The sequence below is a fragment of the Lathamus discolor genome, chromosome 3 (assembly GCF_037157495.1).
Source record: "Lathamus discolor isolate bLatDis1 chromosome 3, bLatDis1.hap1, whole genome shotgun sequence".
NCBI lineage: Eukaryota > Metazoa > Chordata > Aves > Psittaciformes > Psittacidae > Lathamus > Lathamus discolor.
This window is the reverse complement of record NC_088886.1, coordinates 20,082,546-20,092,500: the sequence shown is the minus strand read 5'-3', so window position 1 is coordinate 20,092,500 and position 9,955 is coordinate 20,082,546. Positions and strand designations below refer to the sequence as shown.

General features: G+C 53.6%; 1 protein-coding gene across 1 annotated transcript in view; it reads left to right on the top strand.

The window, feature by feature from the left end:
* Positions 1-646: 646 nt before the first annotated feature.
* Positions 647-9,955, top strand: part of LOC136010864 (transmembrane protein 121-like) — a 36,293-nt gene continuing 26,984 nt past the window's right edge. The window contains 1 exon segment of the mRNA XM_065672598.1: positions 647-711. The gene's annotated coding sequence lies outside the window, so the exon portion shown is untranslated.

Below are 9,955 nucleotides of genomic sequence, written 5' to 3'. Positions count from 1 at the left end.
CCTGGCCTATGGCATTAAGATCAGCTCCAGGGGTTGGGGCTGAGCACTCCGGGGCTCTAGGACTCACCGTAGCCTCCCTTGATGGGGAAGGAGACGGTGGGATGGAGGCAGGTATTCTGGACTCTGATGTCGCTTTTAGGTCGCAGGGATGCGGACAGGAGTCCCGAGGTCTGGGGCCAGTCCCAGCCCCCAGCTGCAAAGGGACGGGGTCCCGGAGGATGGGTTGCTCTCGGGTGCTAGGAACGGGGATGGGGGTCCCCGGCCTCAGGATGGCGGGGGGGGGGAAACCCCTGCTCTCGGGAGCGGGGGTCCCGGGGGACACGGCTCCGCACGGGTCCTGCGGACACAGTGGGGGGCTCGGGGTGGGTCCCAGCCCCGCTCAGCGGCGCGGGGCGGAGGGCGGTGGGCACGGCCCCCCTTCCCCTCCGCCCCGCACCGCGCCGCCCCGCCGCCCGCCCCCAGCGCGCCTCCCGCGGACGGCGGAGCGCTGCGCGGGGCCGCGGGGCCGGCTGCGGAGCGGCGAGCGGCGGCGGGCGGCGGGGAGGGGGCGGCGGGCAGCGCGGCGGGGGCGGTGGGCGCTGCGGGGCTGAGCGGCGGGCGGGCGGGGCTCCGCGGCCCCCCCGAGGGGGGGGCACCCGCCCGCCCGCCCGGCTCCGCACCCGGCACACGGATTTACGGCGCGGGCTGCAGCCTCCGGAGCGGCTCCCGCAGGTAAGGCACGGCCGGCAGCGCCGGGGGCCCCCGCCGTTACCCACCCCCCGGCGTGGCTCCGAACACCCCCCCGTTGCCTTAGCTCCTCACCGGGCTCCGGACGCGGCGCAAGTTTTCCCCGTTGCGGTCCCACCGGGCGCCGTTTCCCTCCTCCCTTCCCCCCACAGCCGCTCCGCCATCGGATGCTGCAGGGATGGGGCTGCCCCGGGCTGCTCCCAGCCGCCGGCAGCTCTCCCTCCCCTCCGCTCCCCGCTGTGCCCTGTTCTCCCCGACCCACCCCGGGGGGGCAACGACAGGGGCCGTGGTCCCGCTCGGGCAGCGCCGCGCGGGGTGCCGGGGGGCTGCGGCCAGCGCGCTGCCCAGAAGGAGGGTCGGCGGCCGGGTGACGGGGGGAAGCAGAGCCGGCTGCTTGGGATGATGCGGGAGAAACCTCTCTTGCTTTTAGACCAAACTTGGCTACGGGAAAACTGCTCTTGGCCCGGGAGCCCCTGGCCGGGACCTGTGGGACGGGGTGTCCCCGAAGGGCATACCCGAGCCTCCCGACCCTCGGGATGCCGGTGTCGTCCCGGTCGCAGGGATGCTCTCCAGCTAGGCCTCAGCCGGAGGATGCGAGAACAGTGCTTGATCTCTTTCCTCTGGGAATGCGAACTCTCTCCAGCCCTCCTCGCAGCAGGGCTGAATGCCGGGATGCTCGCTTTGCGGGCAGGGGATGTTCTCGGTCTCCGAGTCGGAAACCCTGCCTCTTTCCAGCCGACCTCAGATAGCGAGCGCCGGAGAGGAGGCACAGCCCGGGGGTCACTGCACTCCCCGGGGCTCGGCTCTGCCCTGGGGATGCTGACCATGTTCTGAGTGGGACCTTTTCCTCTCCTACGCCCTAGCAAAGGTGCTGCTCACCCACAGACCAGGTGTGCACAGGAGTACTGCTGGGGGTCCTGCCTCGCTGGAGCTCTCAGGTGGCTTTTACTTGGGGTAGGAGGGCTTTCCTGCACCTGGAACATCCCCGTTTTGCAGCCTTTTCCACTGTTTTCTTGCATGGTGGCAGTGTCACCACCGTTGGGCAGCCAGGCTGTGCAGCTGAACTGTGACTTCCCATGGGTGTAGGGTATTGATCAGTGTGTACGTGGGAATCGTGCTCAGCCCGGCACATCACCTGGGGAGCCTGATCTCATGATCCCTAGCTGGAGCAGGGTCAGATCCTGAGTCCTCACTCCAGACATGCCACTGTCATACTCATTGTTGGGCAGTGAGACAGCTGACATAAGGCTTTAGGTGCACCATGGTGGTTATGTCAGGAATCTGGATGCCTCTTTAGTTGTGAGCTGCCTTCTCCTGGGCCTACTGTAATGCCCAGTTCTGGTACCATCCCCTCTCCGTTTCCTGAGCTTGTTGGCCCAACATGTCCAGGGTAGCTCCTTAATGTGCCAGTGCTGACGCTGTGCTGGGCTGCATTCAGGCTGCAGGATGTCCACTGCTGGCTGCACATCTCAGGTGGAACTTGTCTTCTCTCCTGGGTGCCTGTTGGGTGCAAAGGATGACCTGGGTTCATCTGCAGAAATGGATGTGAGTGGGAGACTGGTGACTGCATGCAAAATAGTCTGCCAGAAATCCCCTTCCCCTGAGCGTCACCAACATAAGATGAAATAAGCACAGATCCTGCAATTTTAGGGCTCTCTACAGGTTTTGCTGCAACCAACAGTAGACCCGTCTGAATATTTTTTTCTTTTTTATTATTTCCCAACACAAAGCTTTTTCCATCAGAATGAAAGCAGGGGTTTGTCTGCCTGCTTAAGCCAGTTATAGAAAAACATCTCCGGTCGAGACACTAGCAACATGAGGATCTCCAGCCCTGTCCCATTTACCTCTGTGGCTTCAGGGGCTGCCTGAGTGTAACTGTTCTTAAACTCTCCTGCACCTGGCAGGGTTTCTGCCAGAGAAGTATCCCCTTGCTCCCTTTAACAAATAGCAAGGGGAATAAACAGAGAGCACTGTGGAAGTGCTGGAGGAGGGTTTCAGAGCCGTGAGCCGAGGAAGCGAGCGTGGCTTGGCACAGTGTTGCGGTTGGAGCTCTCATCTGGAGGCGAGCCCCTCATGCTGCGTTCCCATGTCCCTGTCTGGCTCTGGGCACACTGTTGTGTGCTGCAGGTGCTCTGAGGAGCTCTTCAAGCAGTGGAGGATCTGCGCCCTAGCTCCTCTGCTGCCTTGCTGTGAAAGGCAGGGATAGCCCCTAGGAGTGCTGTGTACACGTACCAACCTGGGAGACAGCCCTGCTTATTCAGTTATTTAGCACCTACATCCAGAGAGAGAGTGTTTTCCCGTGCCTGTTTTTCTGCTTTAACAAACTGATAGGTTGCTGCAGGCTCAGGGTCCCTCCTCCCCCCCCCGCCCCGTGCACAGGGGTACAGAGCAAGGCTGTGCTGGCCCAAAGAGCTGCAGCAGTGCTCTGCTGAATCACAGCTACCTGAATGCTCCCTCTGCCTTCGCAGGTTCCTTCTGGTGCTCTGACAAGTAGCTCCATGTGTAAACGGGGATTTATTCAAGACTCCTGGGAGGAGCAGCTGGCAGCGGAATAGCTCTGTGGCAGAAAACGTGTGTGTGCATGTGTGTGTGTGTGAACTCCAGTCTAAACGGAAGAGGGAAAACATCCAGAGTTACAGAACTAATGCAAATGGAGTTGGCTTTCATCTCTCCCTGCAGCATCCTTTGTGGAAGGCATTTGCATTTCCCCAAAGTCAGTTCCTCCCTACCTGTCCCTTAAGCAAATCCATTGCTGTGGAGCAGTTTTACAACGCAACGTGTGGTTCTCCAGATCTGGAAAGAGATGAACTCAAAATATTTGAGAAGCAAAGCTCTTATTTTAAGGTAGCAACTCTGGACATGGCAGAGGATTGGCTACGGACTGCGGTGTGCCTCACTATTGATTGCAGGGCTGGGGACCATTCCTGAGGGAGAGGATCCAAGTGGCTCACACATGCCTCTGACCTGAGCACAACTCTGGGATGCCACCTCAGAGTAGGTCCAGCATCACGGGAGACCCTCGTGGCTCCCATGGGACAGCCACCTGCCCTGGGGTCCCCGAGTGTTCTCTTCCCTCCAGCTCCAGTGGTGTGGGGGGCTGCTGGGGCTGGCGTGTGCAAACAGCGCCAGGGTGGACTGCTGCCATTTTGGAGGGAGCCTCCAGCTCGGCAGAGGCACAAACAAATCAGGATTTCATGAGCAATCTAGCAATAGCTATTAGCTATGCTAAAAGGATTAACAGCTCTGCAGGACTCATCAAGTGTTTAAAACATAACTCAAGCTTCAAAGGCAGCTCTTATAGGCTCACATTTTCACTTCAAGTAACTCTGAGAATTCCTATTCAACTTAATTAAAACATCCACTAGACTCCTTAAAAACAAAAACCCGAAGGCTTTTTTTTCCTTAAGCACCAAGCCATTTTGAAGACAGCAGTTCACAGAGAAGTATGCAGATATCTTTGTTAAAGAATCACCTTTGTGCAAGTCTCCTATCCCCAGACCTCTGTGTCTGATTAATCTTAAGCTTTCCAATGAGGATATAAACAGGGGGGTTTGCTGTGTTGTTTTGGTTTTGTTTTGGTTTTTTTTTCTTCCCCTGGCTAGGGACCACAGAAGAAAGATGAAAAAGTGCGAAATGCTTTGTAGAGAAAGTTAGACAAGAGGGTGGGGGAGTGTCAAAACCAAACCTATAATAAGAAACAAGCCACTGAAATGCTGGTGAAAGTACCTTTCATCTTGAAGGCTCCAAAGTGCTGTGCAGTGCATGAATGCACACAAGAACTGGAAAACAATTGACAACAACTACTGTCATCAGATGAAGTCCCCAGCTTTGCTGGCGGTGGAGTCACCTCAGGCAGGTCACCAGCTCACTTGCCGTTGGCCCCTGACTGCTTGCTCTTGGATTTGTCACCGGTGTTATGAGCTGGCTCAGCCAAGCTGTTCTGCAAGACCACAGGCCAAAGTTTCAGATGCTGCACGTGTGTGACACTTCTGTGAGGATGTCTGGTCCTGAGCTAGCCTGGCATAGCTGAGGTGTGATAGTGATAATCAGCCCTTTCCCCAGCTCTCCCCCTTGTCTGCTTGGTCCTGGACAGCATTGCCATCATCTTGCACAGGGTCATGGTTTAATTCTTCTCCTCTGTGACTTGCGCAGTCTTGGTGATGCTGGGTCATCCCCAGGCATATATCCTCCCTGACCTCTCTCACACCCCTCTGTCTGCCTCAGAGGCCTTAGTTATTTCAGGTGCCCTGGGGAGACTTGAATAGGTAGAAAAGCTCCCTCTGTATGAGGTATAACTTGGGCAGTGTCATTGGAGCTATGGGTGCATTAAACACAATATTTAAATGTAGTAAACGCTTTTTTTGATATGCAGAGAGGCCTTGAACGTTTAGGATTACAATTATGTTTATTTTGTTTGGTTTGATCAATAATGAATTAACATCTTCCAGAAAAGGATTAAACAGCTCCTGCCTTTCCTCTTGTTTACAGGTGAGTTTGATTTCTTCCTCCTCAAGCTGTCCTGTGTGGCTAGAGGGTGCCTGGAAGGGTAGTGCTGAGAAGTCCCATCAGGAGCAGAGTTGTTCCTATTGCATCTTGTGAGATGCAATGGCTTTCCCACCTGGCCATTTTCTTCAGGCAGATTGTAGGACTTGAGCATACAGCCTCCTGCCCCTGGGTATCCTCTGAGCTGCCCCTGGGGACGTGCCAAGCACTGGTGCTGAGGACAGCAAGCTGCAGTCATGTAGGGCTGGTGGCTTGGGAAGGTGTGTAGCACAGACTTCATACCCGTGTCCTCAGTGCATGGTTGGGATGTGAAATGTAGGAATTAGGTGGTAGACAGGGTTTTTACATCAAGTGTTTATAGCACCTTCTTCACTTTGTGTCTAGACATAGCTATAAATGAGGGAGAGAGCTATTACCTAGGAATAAAACTATTGAAACCAGCCCCGGAGAGCTTGTCGCTGTATTTCCAAGGAACTGGGAGATTCCTTATGATTAATGTAACAATATTGAAGGCTATAAACTCACCACGGTTGGGTACTGAGTCAGGGGACACACTTACAATGTACCTGCCACTTGCAGCTTAGACTAAGCATTTAACTACAGTCCCTCACCACCCCACGGCCATTCCTAGGGCTGCCATTTGCTTGCAGATCATGGGTTCAGTTCAGCTGATTCCACCAATTGCAATGGTGTAATAAAACAGCCCCGCGATTGCTGAGGTGTAATTTCTCATTGCAGTGTGAACCGGTGGTGACGCGGAGGAGAGGAGAGGCTGTGAGCAGAGCCTGGACTGTGTAGCTCACTGGGAAACTCTGCCTTCACACGTCCTAACTTTGGCCAGGGAAAGCAGGAGCTCTGCTGTGTGTGCGGACACCACTGTGGCACACACTGGGGTGCCGGGTGTGTCTGCGTGGTAGTGTGGTGTGGGGCTTCAGGTGCCTGTGCCGATGAGAAATGCCTGGGATCTGAACCCAGAACCCCCAGTCCCCATCCCAGGCCCCATGCACAAGATCACGCCCCATAAACACTGGTGGGAGAAGTTGGACTGCAGGGACCTCTTTCTTTTTTTGATGCAAATTCTTTTCTCTGATCTCTGCTTCTACCACATCCAGCACAGTGGGGTCTCAGTCTCTGCCTAAGGCTTTGCAATGCTGTTACAGCACCAGCAAAGGTAAAAAAACAAGAGGATGGGCTCACTGGAAAAATACTATGAAGCAAGCCACTGATGCTCTTAACAGTGTCCACAGCAAGAGCACAAACACTCTCAGCTAAGAGGAACCTACCTGTTCTAGGTCTGAATGATGGTCAGGGGATGTCTCTTCTGAGCCCTGAATTGAAGTACTGTCATTAGAGGATAAAAAAGGGGAGGGAAAGGGTCATACTAAAGGTTGGGACCTAATGGGACCTGCTAGCCCATAGTTGACCTGTCTTCAGAGGGAGCAAGGACGGGAAGGAGCAGCAGCATGATTGGTTGGTGCAGAAGGCAGCAGATGGGAAATTTGGGGTCAGCACCTCTGTGTCTGCAGGAGATGCTCCCCAAGTTAGGTTTCCTCCCCAAAGTTAGATTTTCTCCTCCAGGTTAGGTTTCCTCCCCAGATTGTGCACCGTGGCCAGGCTTTGTCCCTCCTGTGAGTTTTCTTGTGCCATGCATTGAAGATTAGGAGGCACTTGGGTAATGTGGGCCTCCTAAGTACCTAAGATCTATTAAAAGCTGCTCTCATTTGACTCTATAAAGAATGCCATTGGGAATACAGTGGTGCTTCTTGGATGTAGGTAAATACTGGCCTCAAATGAAGTCTCTGATAATGGGAGATAAGTTATCAACAGCTGTTTAACCTAATATTACTTCCATACAAGATAACACTGAGCTTTTGCAAGAGGTTAATAACTAGATGCAGAATTCATCACTGCATACAAAGACACCTGACAAACTGCAGCCTTAATTTTTCCCCTGGAGCTTTTTTACAGCTGAAGGAGCACGTAGCAGGGAAACGCGCTGGCGGGCCTAAGCCGGCATCCTGTTGATGCCAAAGGCGAAGGTGATCCTGCTGAGAAGATGGCTCTGTGCAGTGACCGGGGGAACAAATGTGTTTCCCTGCAGGTTTAGTTTCTCCAGATCAGAGGGGCTGGGATGGTGTTGCTGTGTGGTTATGTTAGTAGAGCTCTTGCTGTGCTAATCAGGCTTGAATCCCTGTGCTGAGCAGTGCCTGCATTGCACATCCAAGTACAACAACCACAGAGCTAAGAGTAAAGGAAGGTAGATTATACCTGGCATTACTACAGATATTTGGGTGGTGGTGTCAAAACACAAAGTGTGCATCAGTTGTAGATCACAGGATCCCCACAAAAGGGAACGCAGCCTATGCTATACAAGGTTGTGACCCACAGTTATGGGTGTATTCTCTGTACTGTCTTAGGTGGCTTCTGGTCTCTGTAACAACTGTTACAGCCAGTTGTTGGACCTGTAATTCCACAGGGTTTTAGAAAGAACAGGTTCGCAAGGAACAGAAGCACTCACTGAGATTGGAAAGGCTCTGGTAGTGAGCAGTGCTTGGCTCTGCAGCCAGCCACACACACCACACTTAATCCACAGAAAGGCTTCTCCCCAGTGTTACACAAATCATAGAATTATAGAATCAACTCGTTTGGAAAAAACCTTTAAGATCATCAAGTCTGAAGTGTAGAGCTGAGGCAGAAGAGATGTCTCCAGCCATCTCCTCGCTGCCACGATGTAGGACTGTGCCAGCTATTTTAATTTTGCTCCTCTCACTTGATCCTGGCCATGGGTAGTGTAACTTCTCAGCGTTCAGCTTCACAAGTCAGAGCCATCTGCCAAGGGAAGGGCTACCGTGTGGTGTAAAGGGAGTGGACCACTGCCTGGCTTCCTCTGCCTGCTGGAGCCACAGGACTTCTCGATGCTTCCTCTGAGCATCAGGCGGACACGAGGTCACTGATGTTAATGCCTGGCTGGGACATGCCTTGGATGTCTCTGAAGACACTGATCAGCTCAACTGAGCCCTTGGTGGAGGCTCCTGGCAGGAGCTGGGCTGGCTTTTAGTGCTCCTGGCTCCCATCCCTTGCTTTATCCAGCAGACCACACTGCTGCTCATCAAAGCTGGCTGCAGATGCTAGGATGGCAGCTGTAGTCCTATTGATCCCTGTGGGGATGATGAGCCCAAATGAAGACCCTTGGGAAATCAGCACAGAATATGAAAATCTGGCTGCAAAGCAGAGGCTTGGACTGTGACAGCTCTGCAGATAAACCCGTGTGAGAGCCCAGCTGTGCAAAGCATCTTCAGAGAGCCTCCTTTGAATGTGAGTTTGATGCTTGGGATACATAAGAAAATCTCCATCCCTTCCCATAAGACCTTTGTATCTTTTCCTTCTCTCAGAGGAAGTGTCTGGAAGCAGATACAGGTCCCTGCACCCATGGAGTGGATAAGTCCTTCGTTCCCCTGGGGCCAAGAGGTCCTCCCTCAGGTTGTGAGGCTGGAGGGAGCAAACCGACAAGCATCTTCGAAACAATGCTCTCTTCAAACCTCGCATGGTCTCAGGGCCAGGAGGAGGGTCAGAGCAACACTGTGGCCCCAGAATGAGACAAGTCTCTCCATTCCCTACCTATGCAACGGCTGTTGCACAAGTAGATGGGAACATGTGCATTTGCAGGCCATGCTTCACTCCTGGCATTTAAACCTTTATTGAAATAGCTGGGCATCAGGGCTGTGTGCACCTGAAGGCACTTTGGCCTTGCTCAGGTGGGCAGCAGAAAGCTGCTGCACTACCCAGCATGTTACAGCCTCTGGGAAGTTGCTTTTGGGCTTACCACATGAAACGGTTCACAGCATTACCTGCTTAGGCGAGCACATCTCTGGGGTCTTGCTGGTAACTCCAGTTCAGAAGAAAGCCGCTGTTATTAATCCTTGAATGTGGCTGCTTTTTCCCACTTCAAGCATTTCAACTGAACTTTTCCCCCTGTGGTGTTTGCAAACCGTGCAGTGTGTGAGCATGCCCTCGCCCTTCCCATACCCCAGACGGAGCAAGATAGCAAATCCCAGGTCCCTGGCTGTCCTTAGCAATTAGCAGATAGCTCAGGCTGCTGGCTGCCCCTGCCCTGGGATGGCTTTTCTGTTCCCTGTGGGTTCATTTCTGCAGCAGCAGCAGAGATGGGCAACTTAGGTTAGCTTGTCTATAGCCACCCCCTGCCCTTGCACATCATTTACATTGCAAGGTTAAAGTGTAGTCTGATAGAAGCTTTATTATTAAAGATCCTGAGTTCTTGTGTTATTAAAGTTAGGACAGCCTGGGTTAACCCCTGTGGACTTGCCTGCATTTAAAAAGTGTAGGAGATTCCTGGCAGCATGCAAGAGATTTCCTTGTGCTAAGGCTGGGCAAGTTCTGCATCCAAGCAACTGCTCCCTGCTGCTGAATGTAACCTTGTGTTTCTCTTCCAGAGCTGGATTTTAAGCTCCTGCTGCAGTTTACCTCTGCAAGCAAGATCCAGGCTGGCAACAGCTTCCCTGGCTTTCCGCATTTCCAGAACCTGCTGCATAGTGGTTCTGTGTGTCAGCACCTCCCTTTGCCTCGCACAGGCTGTGTGCCTGCACTTCGGCTTCCCAATCTGCTGGTACCGCACATCAGTGGTGCTAATGAAGCTTTGATTGATGCTACACATCCCTTACCTGGGCAGCTTCCACATAATTAATTTACCTGTGCAGCAATTTGCTCC